This window comes from Euprymna scolopes, chromosome 19 (assembly GCF_053919585.1).
Source record: "Euprymna scolopes isolate OS-2025 chromosome 19, ASM5391958v1, whole genome shotgun sequence".
Taxonomy (NCBI): domain Eukaryota; kingdom Metazoa; phylum Mollusca; class Cephalopoda; order Sepiida; family Sepiolidae; genus Euprymna; species Euprymna scolopes.
Window position 1 is genome coordinate 38,389,478 of NC_136500.1, and position 16,504 is coordinate 38,405,981.

The 16,504-nt window shown below is 34.7% G+C and overlaps 1 protein-coding gene and 1 long non-coding RNA gene across 6 annotated transcripts in view; one reads left to right on the top strand and one right to left on the bottom strand.

Moving 5' to 3' along the window:
• LOC145303536 (homeobox protein Mohawk-like) overlaps positions 1 to 16,504 on the top strand; it is a 407,111-nt gene that overhangs the window by 72,211 nt on the left and 318,396 nt on the right. The gene's annotated exons all lie outside the window — the stretch shown is intronic.
• LOC145303537 (uncharacterized) overlaps positions 6,858 to 16,504 on the bottom strand; it is a 162,455-nt gene continuing 152,808 nt past the window's right edge. For all 4 annotated transcript variants that reach the window (XR_013873727.1, XR_013873729.1, XR_013873730.1 and 1 more), the window contains one exon: positions 6,858 to 7,296. This is a non-coding gene — a long non-coding RNA (uncharacterized LOC145303537). The remainder of the gene's footprint in view (positions 7,297 to 16,504) is intronic.

Here is a 16,504-nt window from a genome sequence, read left to right on the forward strand (position 1 = left end):
AATATTTAGCTATAAAGTTATTTTCTCCCGACTACCGTAAAAACGCATCTTAAATATGCATATATTTTCTCAAATGTAATGACACATTTAGGGGGAGGGGCTTATCTATAAATTTTACTTTTACTGGTCTTTTAAAACAACAAATATTTATTATTTCACTAATACTACCAGCGGCGGAAAATTTTGTTTTAAAAAAAATTAAATAAAAAATTAATTAAAAAGAATCGTTTTTGACATCGGAAAATAGGCAACAATTTTCTCGATTCTGATTCCCTTAAAAGTCACGATTTTTCGATTCCCGATTCCGATTCCGGTTAATCGTCCCTACATTATTAATTTAATACACCTATATTTAAAGAACAAAAAAAGAAGTAACCGTCAGCCGAATCTTTGTTTCAAAGAAGCCCTTCCATTGACCAGTGGGAGGAAATAACTGAATCACATTAGATAGCTAGCTCGGCTAAACTCCACGTGGATATATAAGAACATCCGCTAACAGGAATTCCATGCATTTTAGCCTGATGCTTACATACGAGGGTGAAACGCGGATACCTCTGAATAGATTAGCTGCCATAAAACATATTTTCATAACTTACTACCCATTTGTACTCATTATTTAACACTCTAAAAGTAAATACTAAAAATCGACGCATAATGTATTATATCTTTGCATAACATTTTATGTGAATACATGAAACAATATATATATATATACATGCTAGCAAAAGTACCTGCGGTTGACTGGGTTCAGAAACAACCTACAGAAAATGGACTCTGATTTATGAAAGTATGATAACTTATGAAAAGGAAGGGTTGTAAAGAGATAGCTTCGAATTTGGGGGGTATCAAAACCAAAGCAAAATATGATGCAAGTAAAAATAAAATAGATAAACCACATAATTTATTATACCATACATGTTCACACTGAAACACTTATCACAATATTCTGTGGATCTATATTAAAAAACCTTGTTAAACTTTGTGACATATTTCCATTCTATGGAGGTCAGGCGCGAACGAATACCTCATAATTTTATTATACCACATTTCTTCAAACTGAAACATAATTATCAAAGTATACTTACGCAAATAGATATGAATAGTCTTTATTAAAGTTTGAACCTATATCGATTCTATGGAGGTCAGGCGCGAACGCAGACCCCACAATTTTATTATACCATCCCTATTTAAGTTAGAACATACTTATCAAAGTATTCTGATGTACATCTATATCAAAAACACTTGTAAACGTTTATTTTTAATTTTTGATTTTTTTATTTCCATACTTTGTGGACCAGGCGCGAACGCAGACCCCACAATTTTAATGAATCACTGTTCTGCCAGATCAAACATACCTATTCCTGTGTCTCGATATATCTTCTCTCATTATATGTAATCAGTTTTTTAAAATAGTCAACCATATAGGAGCCTATTCGTGACCAGACACACACACACACACACACACACTCACACACACACACATTCAGCTTTATATTATATATATATATATACATATATATACATATATATATATATATACATATATATATATATGTATGCATGTGGGTGTGTGGGTGTGTATGTGTGTGTATATTTATGTAGAGGGTTGAGTATATTTGTAAATATGTGTGCGTTGACAGCCAAGTAGATCCATGCCTTTATTACTAAGCTAAGTCGCAAACTTAAACGTAACAAGATATCAAAGTTAATGCAGAAAAAATTCCTTATGATAGGAGATGATAGATAAATGTGTTTTAACGTATGTAAAGTGAGCGGACAAGAGAGACGCGAAAAGTTAGGGGATATAGAGAAGTAGAAAGAGACGAAAAATAAAAGTAGTGAGAAAGAAGAACGAAAGAGAGTGCAGAAAGAGCGAGAAAGAGAGAGAGAGAAGAGGAGAGAAAGGGAGAGGAAGAGTAGTAAGAAGCGAGGGGGATAGATTGTAAGTGGGAAACAGATTAAATGGGTAAATTGTAAAAAACGTGAAAGAGAGAGAGAGAGAGAGAGAGAGAGAGAGAGAGAGACGTGACAGAAAGTTGGGAAGAACAAAATATAGCTAAACGATGGCGAAAGGAGAGATAGTGAGAGAAAGGGGGCTGAAATAAAAAATAGAATGAAATGACTCATGAAGAAATAGAGAGGGGGGAAGAGAGAGAAGGGGCAAAAAAAGAAGAAGAGTGGTTGAGGAAAAAGGGGAGAATGAAAGAGCAAAAGAAATAAGGGTGCTGATTACAGCTACTATGGCATATGCACACATGTATACAAATTTACCTGCTTGAGCTTGAGTAGGTATTATTCGTACCAGTAGGGGATACGTCTTTGACAATCAGTCCGACAATGGATTTGTTGCTGTGCGTTTAAGGTGAGATTCTGTTCAGTTCTAGGAAACCGACCCTCCCAGATTTTACCTTCTTTTTTGAGAAGGAGTTAGTTTATTGCTAATCCCTTGAGGCATCCCATACCGGAGAATACAGACGGGGTTACTCGGAGGATATATTTTGTAGGCTACATGCGTTATCCTGGTGCGCTAACTTTTCAAAACCAAACCTGACCTTGTGTGTAAATACATGTACATATCATATTTTATCCCGGAAACACACACACACACACACACACACACACACACACACACACACACACACATATATATATATATATATATATATATATATATATATCTATATATATATAGTAAGTTATAAAATATATATGGCGATTAAGCTACACTGAATATTCCGCGTTTCATCCACTCATCCAGGACTGTTCAGGCTTATCCGAGAATTCTGTGGTTGTTTGTCGTTTTTATATGCGCATTTTCTATTGAGATTTTAGTTAGCCAATCAGCTTTCTAGTATCCACCGCGCCCTTCCTATCAGCCAATGAGCATGCACTTATCGGACAAAGGCCTATTTGACCTCTGGTTGACCTGTTCCTTTGTGTATGCTCTATTTAGCCATGATATTTAGTTTCTTGATCTGTTTTAAATCTAGGATAGTGTGTTTTTTGTTTTTTTTAATGTTAGTTTATATATAAATACATGTGTACATACATATATGCACATATATATTTCGCAAATATTGTGGCCTGGTAAACTACGCTTTTGGTTAGACATTTATTTTGAAGTGGGCAAAGTGTGCGGTGTCTACAGTTACATTTATCTTGTTCGTTATTAGTATTTTTATTTATAGTATGATTGTTCTTGTCCGGGGTTGGTTTATTATTATTATTGTTATTATTATTATTATTATTATTATTATTATTATTATTATTATTATTATTATTATTATTATTATTATTTCTGCTAGTGTTAGTTTTATTTTTGTCATGGTGTCTACTTTTTTATTGTTTATTTTGTTGTTGTTTACATTGTTTTTATTTAATATTTTGTTATTATGTGCTTTAATTATCATCTCTAAATTTTCGCCACAACTGTAGAATAAGAATGAAAATTTTGTGTAAGTGGTTGGTTGCGGGAAAGTGTTTTTCAATAAGATCTAGAAATTTCTTGCCAAGTTTTGTTGTTAACATTTGATTGTATATGGCCGTATACCAAATTATAGTTCTTTTTCTTCTATTTTTCATTTTATTATAGTTATTGGTGCTTTGTTGCTTATATTTGATATCGATATTTTTGTATCCACTATTTTTTACGTCTGTTTCATAGATATTAGTTAACCTGTTAAATGCATTTTCATCGCTTGAGTTATTGCTGAGTCTACTTACGATCGAGTTAAGAATCTGTTTTATAATTGATAGTGGGTGATTGGACTTAGGATTTACGTATATTGGAGTAGCGTTATCTTTTAAGTAGGGCTCATATGTGTTTTTATCTAAATTTAACGTGACGTCCAGGAAGTTTATTATTTTTTATGTTAGGTGATACGTCTGCTTTTAGGCCTAATTTTTTCATTTCCTTGTGTATGATTTTCTTAAAGTTATCTCCCTTGACTTTGTTGGAGTTTTTTATTATAGCTAGTCCGTCATCTCTATATAGGCCGATATCCGTAGTATCAAATATGCTTTTGAGAGTATATAGAATGAATAATCCCACAAGATCTGATGCCTCTGCAGCATCCCTGCCACCCATCGCCAAATCAAACGAAATTTTCATTTTAGTTTTTATCCATTGGTTATTGTTATTTATTAGAGCTGATTTTCTACATTTTTTAATGATGTTGATTTCTTCCGAGAATATATCAGTGTATGCCTCGGCAAATTCTAGGGCAATGTTAAAAAGTTCTTCGGATATCGAGGGATAAAAGTCTATGATGTCAAACTGTATAAACGTACATTTATCTTTGTTTTCTATATTTTTAAACCAGGTGATTGCTTCGGCAGTATTTGCCCGCTGGTTTAATTCTAGGTCTTGTTTGATTTGTTTGTTTACTCTAGAAAGCATTATTTTGCTAATTCTACCTATTTCTGGTTTAGTTGGGTTTATCAAGCGGGTGCTGGGATTATTATTAAAGTCCCATTTGTGGTCTTTAAGCAGAATGTATGCCTCTCTAGGTTTCAATTTGCCAACTTTATCGCTAATTTTTAATTTATCGGTAATTTATTTACTTTCAGTATTTATTATATCTATGTAGTCGCATTCGTTTGTGTCTATTGTTTTGTAGTTTTTTGTAATATTTTCTGTGATTAGTTTGTTATATTCTTGTTTATCTATTTTATAAAAGTTTTTAGTTTTATCTATTTTATTAGAGTCGTTTATGTTTCTATGATTTTGTGTAGTTTCCGTTGGAAATTGTTAGGTTGATTGTGGAATTCTAAGTTTTTAATAACTTTTAAAAGGTCATTTTCAAAGTTTATCAAAAGGTCTACTGTTTTCGCATTTTTAAGTGTTTTAAAACTATAGGATTCTTTTTTGTTTACGTTTTCATTTTTAAGGTAGAAATTTGCTCGCCATCGCATTCGGCGTATTAGTTCATCTGTTTTTTGGATTAATTTAATAATATAGCTCTGCTTGCTATGTGTGGCGACGTTTTTTAGCGATATTTCGAAATTAACTCTTTCCATATCTATTTTTAATGTGGTGATATAAATTCTTTTGAGAGTGCTCGACTGTTTCAGGAGCTAAATATTACTTAATTTACTCACATAAAATTAATATACGAAAGTATAGATTTATGCGTAAACTTTAAGTATTTATTCAAAAGTGCTCAATACGTAGGTAGAGCTAGTTAGTAAGTTATAAAATATATATGGCGATTAAGTTACACTGAATATTCCGCGTTTCATCCACTCTAGGACTCTGCAGGCTTATGCGCGAATTCTGTGGTTGTTTGTCCGATAAATGCATGCTCATTGGCTGATAGGAAGGGCACAGTGGATACTAGAAAGCTGATTGGCTTACTAAAATCTCAATAGAAGATGCGCATATAAAAACGACAAACAACCACAGAATTCGCGCATAAGCCTGAACAGTCCTGGATGAGTGGATGAAACGCGGAATATTCAGTGTAGCTTAATCGCCATATATATTTTATAACTTACTAACTAGCTCTACCTACGTATTGAGCACTTTTGAAATAAATACTTTAAGTTTACGCATAAATCTATACTTTCGTATATTAATTTTATGTGAGTAAATTAAGTAGTTTTATATATATATATATATATATATATATATATAAATGTATTAGTGTAAGGACGATTAATCAGAATCGGAATCAGAATCGAGAATCGGAAAAATCGGAACATTTGTGGGTATCGGAATCGGTATCGGAATCGGTATCGGAATCTGAATAATGCGTGCCTATTTTCCGATACCAAAACGATTCTTTTAATTATCTTTTTTAGTACAGAATTGTATCGCAATCGGGAAAAATATTGGAATCGTTTCATCACTATTATATATATATATATGTGTGTGTGTGTGTGTGTGTGTGTGTGTGTGTGTGTGTGTGTGTGTGTGTGTGTGTGTGTAAACTTGTAAAATACCAACACATATACGGTTCATTAGTTACAAGTATTCCGGAATAGAATGACATCAAAGGAAATAGGACTGACATATCGATTGCAAGTGCCCCCCCCCGACAACAATCGAAGGACAAAATGTTACAGAGATAAACTGAAAGTTTGATAGCTCTATACAAAGATAAACTTTATAAACACAAATTAAAAAAACAATATATATATATATAAGGTCCTAACATTATAAAATGTCTTCTATATAGTTGAATAAAATATCAAACTAAACTAGAATATAAAATTTCGATATATCGATGTGTGTTGAAAAGTACTGGTTATAAAATGCTCGTAATTTATTATTCGTGATGGAAAAGAAGAGTAGGAAGACAAAAAAATGAATTGGAAAACAAAGAACTGAGAGAAATGTGATTGCAATGGGAAGAATCTGGAGGGACTGTGGATCTGCCTTCAGATCCAAAACGATTGTATACTTTGACTGCCTCATGCATTGCAAAACATGCGCTTCCTAAGTCTAAGCTATTATATAGCATGTCCACACTAAATCGCTGAAGATTTTGAGAAACATGCAATCTGCGAAACATGTTTCTTTTTTTATTTGATTTATTTATTTGCGGACTGTTATCCTCATCTCCATACTTGTTGTTTCACCACGTGTCGGACAACTCATCCTCTGGCCTTCTTCAGGTGGTTCACTGCGACGGGATAGAAATGCTGAGTCTCTTAACTTTATCTTCAGTAATCACTGCCTTCCATAGTTGTTGTTTTCTTACCGTGTTTTAGTCAACTAATTGTCTGGCGTGTTTTGGATAGGATTGAAACCGCTATCTTCAAACAATATTCTGTTGGAACCATAGATATCCAACGTCTTTAACCACTGCGCTACGAGCCCCGACGATAACAACAGCTATAAAAAAATATTAGTAATTCATAAAAATAAAATTTTAATTTAGTAATTCATAAAAAATAACATTTTAGTTTAATAATTCATAAAAATAAAACTGGAAAGAAAGAAATAAAAATTCGTATCGGCATTCTTTTGTTTTTTAACATAGATACATGTTACTCTCCCGTTTCGACACCACTTAAAAGTCTCTCGCTTCTCCGACCGCACGCAGGCTACAGCTGGCCCATTCTTGTCCTCGACTTTGCACGGCCATTTTCTTCGACCCGCATTTTTCTTCTTTTGACCATATGGTGCATTTTTCTCCTTTTTTTTTCTTTTTCTTTTCGCACACACTTCGTAATTTGCATATGCGCGTTTTTCGGCTGCTGCTACTAATCTCTTCGCAAGCCAGGCATTCTTCGCTGCTGCTGATATTTCCCACGCGCTCATATGTAATGTGTTACATATGCATTAATATTCTGAAAAAGAAAAAACGGAAGTTAAAATTCCATCAAAATTTGTACTTTATAAAACTTTCACCTTACCAAACTTTTTAAGTTAAGGTCTTATAAGATGCCGGACTTAATTAGCCACAATATAAGCTATATTCTATGATGAACAGAACCAAAGTCATCGCCAAACCTTGACTTTCATCTCCTCTGTTGACTTGACTTCCGACCTAGATATCTAATATTAGTTCTAAGGTTGACCGTGAATAATATGTGATCAGGTATTGTTACGATCGGCCAAGCGATAGGGACGCTAAGCTGTAAACAAATCAACGAGCCCAACCGAATACATAACATACTTTGGCGGAGTTAACAATATAAGAACAGGCAATGAATATTATAATTGAAAACGTTTAACATCATCAGAATATACTGATTCAGCAACAATAATAGAAGGCTTTAACCAAAATAACGGGCCAAATAAATTGTAAGAAAGTCAAGCTATACACGATAATCGTTAAATGTACTTAAATAGTTGTAAACCTGCCAATTTTACGGATATAGCAAGTATTCTATACTCATACAAAATTGATTTGTAACCAAAATTAGAGCTATAATACATCATCTATAATATAAATCTCACTTGTCTGTTTGAATGTATGTATGTATTTATGTCAGGTCATGTCATATGCTACTGATACCTTGTAACAGTACTACCTGCCTCATGGTCGGGTCACCGGCGACTAAACTGGTTCCCCCACCAGACTTTATTGGTGAGGCGGATGACCAGTCTCCCTGAAGGATTAAAAACAAGACCTTCCAAAGGGCGAATGAACCCTTTTTCGGGGTCAACGGCCAACTAGCACCGTGTGTGTTTGTGTGTATGTATGTGTGCGTTGGGGTGGAGAGGACTCTCGTAAGCCGTGGTGAAGGGAACCTTTCTAGGAGAAGCAAATCTCTGATCTAAAAAAATCATAAAGCGGGAGGATAGTACCCGCATTAAGCTGTTCTGCAGTTTAACTTGTTGCTGGCTATCTTGCTCTTGCTCAACATTTTGAACCGAGAGAGAGAGAGAGAGAGAGAGAGAGAGAGAGAGAGAGAGAGAGAGGGAGAGAGAGAGAGAGAGAAAGACTTAGCTGTCGTACAAAGCTAAAACTCTGTAACATAATCTGTGTATAGATACTCCCTCAGGCATTTGTCTATTAAAATGGTCCTGTGGCGATGGAAATCATTTTGGGGCTCATGGAATTTAAGTGTCTGAGGGAGTGGCACTCGTCTCACAAGACGTTGCATTCATCATGCATGCATGTATGTCTGCCTAAAACGATTTTCATGAGTATGGTATTGTTTTGAAGCTCGAATTTTCGGACGAAAAATATCGAAAAATTCCTTCACCCTAAACTGTGCACTTTTCTACAGGGACGGATCGCTTTTTTTCGCCGATATTACGAAAGTTATCCCATCTTTTCGATTGATTAGTCTTAATTCAAATCTTAACCACTTTGGCGATGGACGCATCAGCAAAGATGTCACTTTTTTTCACGTTCTTTTCCTCATTCGCAGTACGGGTTCGAGCCTGCCTGCCTGCCTGCCTACTACCACTTTTTTTGGTTTCTTTTTTGCTCAGCACACACATCCAAACACTCGGGCAGCGCCGGCACCCAGGCTAGTCTCAAATATAGAAAAAGTACTTCATTAGTTAAGAGTAATATCTCACAGCGGACTAGATTTTGTATAATTTACATATTTTGTATGCACTCCTTTCTTTGTCGAGTGACTGGCGCACTAGTCAATCATGTCTTGGCGTAGGAACGATCTAGTTCTAGTTTGTTTTTGCATTTTTCAGCTCAACAGCTAAAGCTAAGGTATCATTTGGACTAGGCGTATTCCGTTAAGTTTTTAAACTTATCTACAAAAAAAAAAACTACTAAAGCGCAAAGCGCCCTTTTTAAAGATTGACTCTAACCTGATTTAATCCCTTTTCAGTATGGTCCAAAAAAATGTTATTTCTTCTATTTAAACTCCAATATAATCTGCTGTCGTCAGTTAATTAATCTATGAAATTAAATTAAATTTATATCACAGACTATTTTGGTCGTAATGGTGAATGAAAACTACCCATCCATTATAAGTGTGTAGATTTTTAGACAATCAATAGCCTCAGTGAGAAACCAGATATTTTTAAGTAATTGAAAACGCGAAATATGTACCGCTGTCGGCTGTGAGAAGCAGGTTTTTTTTCATAGCCGAACGACGAGTTTTCATCTTGTCACACCTGAAGTATTGTTAACACGTCGTTTCAGTAGTCGTCGTAATAGTGGTAGTAACGGTGTGTAGAGTTCATCTGTCTCTCTTTTTTTCTATTTTTTTTTCAGTGGTCGTCTTCTTCAGCTTCGTATTTATCGTAATAGCAGCAGTTGTAATAGTTGTTACGATTGGCAAAATAACAACGGCACACAATCTATTAAGGATTTAGTCTGTATTAACCTTTCATTCAATAAATATACCGATAAAAACAAAGAAAATTCATCGCTGTAGGATTTAGTTAAACACAAATCTAATTTGAATCTTCATTACATCTTATTTTTTTAACAGGAGAGGCAATATATTTCAGACCTCTTTCGTTTAATTATTGTTTTCCTCTGAGACGAGAAACAGTTGATTCTGAAATTTACTTTTTTCTTCACTTGAAGCAAAAGGTGCAGCCCCGAAAATGGATGCCATAAAACAATAAGAAAAATATCTATGATAGATTCTTCTAATTTCCGGACCAAATCAGGCTCGACATTTTAAGAGTTAAAATAAGACGAAAGTTAAAGAAAAGACGTCTCTTCTATAAAAACTCGGACTTGCCAATCACAATTGAAAACTAATACATTCTCGTTTTTTTTAGTCTACTAGAAATTCTATGAGCGGTTTATTGATATTTATATCGAATTATTCGTAAGGAAAATAAAGGAATCTCTGTAATTTTTCTCGCTATCTCTCTCCCCCATCACTCCTGCTCTCCCCCCCCTCTCTCTCTCTCTCTCTCTCTCTTTAAACACATCGATGTTTTCATAACACCCGTCGCATCACATCTGACTTCTAAATGATATATCTGTTTCTTCCACACTGCATCTTCTGATAACACACACCTTTAATTAAATAAAACTTTTTTCAGTTTTATGCATCTTTGTTTCCTTAACTGTCCGTTGTGCTTCGTGTTTTCTCTCAGTTCTCAGCTGACAGACAACTCACATAGCCAACAACACGTTAATGCATAGACTTAAGACCCAATTGCACTGATCAAACTTAAATTCCTGGAGGGCAAGAAGATCAAACAGGTGCAACTTTAATCAAAGGGTAATAAGAATCATAATCAGGAATCTACAAGAAATGCTACAAACAATGCACACATACGAAGTTTTACAAGCAGACATCAAGAAAAGTTCAACAGAATTTTGAGTAGTTATTAATGCAGAAAAAAAAACATCCAATGAGCATGTTGAGTGACACTTATTATGGCTGATGAAAGTTTTGGTAATAGAGACACAATTCCTTCATTCAAGAGATAGGATGCTAAAACATGTATGCGAAACCCACAAATCTTATGACAGCCTTCAATATTCCCAACTATTTGTATACGGAGAATATGGATACCATTTGGGAATTCCACAGTTTGGAAATACTATGTTTCATGTATGAATTTTTATACGTAACATTTTATGATCAGAGATAATTCCTACAAACATATTCACAGAAATCGAAATCTCTTCCATCGATTTGAAGTTGGTATGTTTGCAAAAGCTAAAACATAAAGACTTTTATATATCAAAACTCATCCAAAGTAGCTAAGAGTAGATGCTTATATACATCTCAAACATCATATAAACAAGGACGGACAAGTAAGAAAAATAGGTTAGATATGCATTTTACCGTCAAGTTCCACAGGTAGTCCACGATATATATATGAAAAGACCGAAGAAGCAATAACTTATGTCAGAAATTCTGGAAACCCACACCTGTTTATCACATTTACTTAGAATCTAAAGTAGAAGGAAATCCAAGATGAACTTCTCCCTGGATAAACATACATCCATTGACAAGATCTATTGGCCAGAGTTTTTCGCTTGAAGATAATTAATGAAGTGATGAATCTGATAAACGAATCATAAATATTTGGCTCACTACGATGCTACATGTACACAACTGAATGGCAAAAAAGAGGCTTATCTCATGTGCATATATTAATCTGGCTTACCAGAAAAAAACAAATTCAATCAAAATGATTCCATTATATCAACTGAGTTACTATACAACTGGCTTATTTGAAATAGTAAAGAGTCACATGGTGCAATAGAAATTCACCTTGCATGATTGATGGCCAATGTAACAAACGATACCCTAAAATTTTTCTACTTGAAACTCATTTCAGTGGCGATGATTATCCCTTTTATAGGAGAAGATCGCCTGCAGATGGTGGCTTTAAAGCTATGTTTGGCAGACAGAAGGTTGACAATAGGTGGACTGTACCTTACTCACCTATACTTTCAAAGACATTTAATGCTCACATAGTTGTTGAATTTTGCAATTCTGTGAAATCCATCAAATATGTTTGCAAATATATAAATAAGGGATCTGATGCAGCCATGTTTTCCTTACAAAAGATGTAAGTGATGAAGTTACTTGATATGAACTTGGTATAGCGGCACTAATGAAGCATTTTAACGTATTTTGCGGTTTCCTATTTATGGAAGGCATCTTCCAATCTAACAGCTTGCAGTTCATCTTGAAAATGATCAGAGGGTTTATTTCATAAACGTAAATATTCTGCAAGTCGCCCTAAATCCAAAAGACACAACTCTTATTGCATTTTATAAATTGTTGAGGGTTATCAAGGTGTGAAATTCCACCGTGATTGTTTCTTTGTGAAAATTCTTTCACGTGAAATAAAATGACCGACTTCATGTTTCTTTCTAAGAACCATTGATGGACAAATTGTTGACAAATACAGAGAAGCCTGTTTTGCCTTAAATTTGTAAGAAAATCACAATCAGTGGGGCATAACTATGGCTGAGGCTTCAGTGTCACACACACCTGTTTCTCTAAGAGTCGTTTTTGCAACAATGTTTACAACTTGTGAAGTAATCCATTAGCTTTGTCGCTTATACTCATAAGGATGATTTGTCTAAGGAATATCAGCAACAACAAAGATTACCTGAGTGAAATATATAATTCTGCGTTGACTGTTATTAAAGACCACTTAATCGTCATAGGAGAAGAGAAGTTCTGCAAATCGAAGTGAATAACATACTTACAGATTACTTGCGAGAAACTTCATATGATCTTGATTCGCTGACCAGATCCGTTGATGCTAACATGTTGAAATGTTTGCCAGATTAAGAATATGCATATAGAAAAATCATTGAGCAAGCGACCGATATGAAAGGAGGATTATATTTTTTTAGATACACCAGGAGAAACTGGGGAAACTTTTGTCCTCAATTTATTACTGGCAAAACTCAGACAGAGAGGGGATATATCCTTATCTGTAGCAAGTTCTAGCTATTCGATCTGCAACTTTACACGTTGCAGATCGAATAGCTCACACATCATTCAAGCTTAGTCTGGAGTTGAGTACAACTGATTAACCTGTTTGCATTATAAGTAAAAATTCTGAACCTGTTTGCATTATAAGTAAAAATTCTGAACCTGTTTGCATTATAAGTAAAAATTCTGGTATTGCTAATTCCTCATAAGATGATTTTTGATAGTGTGGGACAAAGTTACAATGTCTCAAAAAAACTCTAGAAGCTGTTAATAGAACACTGCAAGAGTTGCGTAATTCCAACTGTTTAATGGGAAATGTGATTGTAGTATTTTCATGTGATTTTAGTACAACTTGCCAGTTATTCTTAAGGGAACTAAGGCAGATAAATAGAACGCATGCTTAAATTCCTCTGTACTGTGGAAACATGTCAAACGTTTAAAACTTTCTGCAAATACGAAAGCACATTTACATGGGTATTTTCTGTCTGGGCAATTTGCTGATACCCTTTTGAAACTTGGAGAAATACGACTGAATATGAACTAGAAAGGTGGAATAAATTTATCAGAAATATCCACTTTTGGTTAACGCAGTTGAAAAACTAATTGAAAAGATTTTTCCATCATTTCAAATTTTACAAATCATGATTAGTTGTATGACAGGTAATTATGCCACTAAAAATATTGCAGTGAATAGTTTGAATTAAAGACTTATAAAAATTTTGCCAGGAACTGAGCATAATCGTAATCCATAGACTCTGTCGTAGAAGATTCTGAAATAGTCAATTATCCAATTGAATTTTTAATTCCCTCGAAGCAAAAGGTGCTCTTCCTTATTGTCTTCGATTGAAACTAGATGCTCCGGTCATGATTTTGTGCAACCTTTCACCATCAATGTTATGCAATGGCACAAGACTCGTTATCAAGAAATTTATGAGAAATATTTTAGAAGCCACAATAATTACTGGTTGTGGAAAAGGCAAATATGTTTTATATCTCGAATTCCTTTAATACCTTCCAACATGCCTTTGAGTTCAAACGCCTTCAGTTTCCCGTACGTTTGTTTTTTGCAATGTCTATCAATAAGTAACAAGGTCAAACACTGCAAGTTGCTGGTTTGCATTCAAAAGAGGATTGTTTTTCACACGAACAGTTATATGTTGGTGTTCTAGGGCAGGTAGTTAGAAAAACCTCTTCATATTCGCCACTAATGGTAAAACTACAAATATTGTCCATAAGGAAGTTTCTTTTTATTAGGGATTAGCAAACTAATAATTGTACATTGTTGACAAGTCGTTTATGACACAGCCTTTGAATCAAGGAAAAACAATTTTAAAAATAGGATTCTCGAAAGTGCAACAGTATTTCATGAATGTCTTCTGTATCTTTTGCAGACAACATCCCAAACTGATTTAATGAGCGGAGATAAATGTTCCTTTTAGTTAGAAGTAAATTTATTTTTTGAATAATACGAAAGTTGTGGATATTTCGTCCCGTCGTCACTAAATAAATATATATGCAAGTCATTGTTTATATTTTTGGTTATCTTATACATCCTTTTTGCTTTGCCGATTGTGTTACAATCTTCTATGCTATTCTATAGTTCTATATTTTACAGCTTGATAATTTCTAATTTAAAACATTTACATTTGAGTTCGTAAATTTTGTTATTGAAACGTATCACTAAAATTGATATTGCACTAGGAATTTCCCATAGGTGGGAGCAATTTCCCACACTGAAAGGAACTCTCGTTTCACACAATTTCAAGTTACTTCTGACATGTTAAATATTATATTGCTTTATATCGTTTTACATTCTCTTTGCAGTTCAGAAATTGAAATGGGTTAATAAGTTCGAATAATAGAATCTCCGGGTTTTCTGCTTTTTTAAAAACAATTTGATTGGTCACTCTTTGCTACGAAGTACAACGAAGTTGATATAAAAATAATTATATTTCCGCGAAATTTCACTTTTACTTTCATCATATATTGCTTTGGATTTGATACCCAAAAATTAAAATTATTTCTTTACACCCACGCCCTTTCTTTTACTCTTTTTTTCTGTTTTTTTTTTATCCAAATTATATCTGCACTATTACCTAAACACTTGAAAATGCTTTTTCTCAGCAGTATGCATTATTTCTTAACCAGTCTAAACTTAGTACCCAAGCCAAATTTCTCTACTCTTAACCAGCTTTTAAACGGGTTCTTCCAAAGTAAATTAATACAAAAAAACCCCGACCTCATAAATTGAAAGTTCAATTACGGTATCGTATAAAGGTAACGTTCGAATGCTCAAATCATTCTCTATCGAGGTTAGATAAAGCCAAAAAGAAAAAAATATATGTTTACGCATAACTATGTAAGGGAAGATTATTTTCAAATATTCTCCTAAACTGTGAACGGAGTAACGGAAGTAGATATTAATAAGTCCTTACATTTTTATTTTATTTTTTTTCTCTATTTATTTATTTATGTTTTTTTATGGAGAGTAGATAATACACTGTTGTTGTGTTATCGGCAGCTCCAGTAACTCTCGCTTCTCCTTTTTTGTTCCTCAGTCTTTATTTCCAATGAGTGATTTTTTCTGACAAAGAGTGAAGAAAAAGCTGCTTTTCCGGTCGGTAAGTAAGGGTGCTGAAGGTAAACGTTTCATCTGGGCTGACGTTAACCGCCTGATAGTCAGGGACCCGAACTTTGGTTAACCACTAAGGAGGCTGTCCTATCAGCAGGTGTAAAGTACTGGGGCTGCTGTATTGCCATTTGGTGAATGGATTCTGGACCATGCAGAGTTTCTGGTGGGGCCTCTCGATGCCATACTAGTGGGTAATTGTTACGGCTTTACCTTATCATGTGCTTCAAAAATAATTTCCTCTCTTTCTCTCTCTTACTTTCAATCTCTGTCCTACTCTAACCAGGTCTGTCGACCTGTTCCACAAACCCCAAAAACTCAACATGAAATATCTAAAAAAAAAAAACACGAATAAACCTAGAACCCCATCCTCCAACGTAGACCCCCTACTACCATGTCTCCTCCAACATCAGAGGTCTACGTTCCAACCCTCCAGGGATTGAAGCCCAATTACAGGAGACGAAACCGTACTTACTCTTTCTAAGCAAAACTGGCATAGGGCCGACCACTTCCCTAGATGAGTTCATAATATAAGGATACTCTAAGTTAACATCTAAATATGCCCCCCAAGATCGCCATGGGCATAGAATATGCGCCTACATTAAAGATGGCTTCCCGTGCCGTAGAGATATCTCCAGAGAAGACCCTAATTTACCTTATATGTGCTTCCGGATCGCACTTGCTTACACCACTGCATTCATATTTGCTCTCTATCGCCAGCGGGGTTATGTCCTTAAGAGTATATCTGAGAAAATTGATCTCATCCTGTCTGCTCATCCTTCGGCTAACATTCACATTTGCGGTGACTTCAATGTCCATAATGTGGAATGGCTGACCCATTCAAATAAGACAGATGATAAGGGGAGGTTCTGTCATGATTTTGCCATTGCCTATGACCTCACTCACATTGTTCATGAACCCACCCGTGTGCCCGATACTACTGGTCAGTATGCAAGCCTTCTAGACCTTTTTCTCACAACTTTCCCTGAGCTATGTTCATGTTCCGTCCAATCTCGCTTGGGATCCTCCGATCACAAAGTTGTATCAGTTAAGATAAAAATGAAATGTAATAAGTCT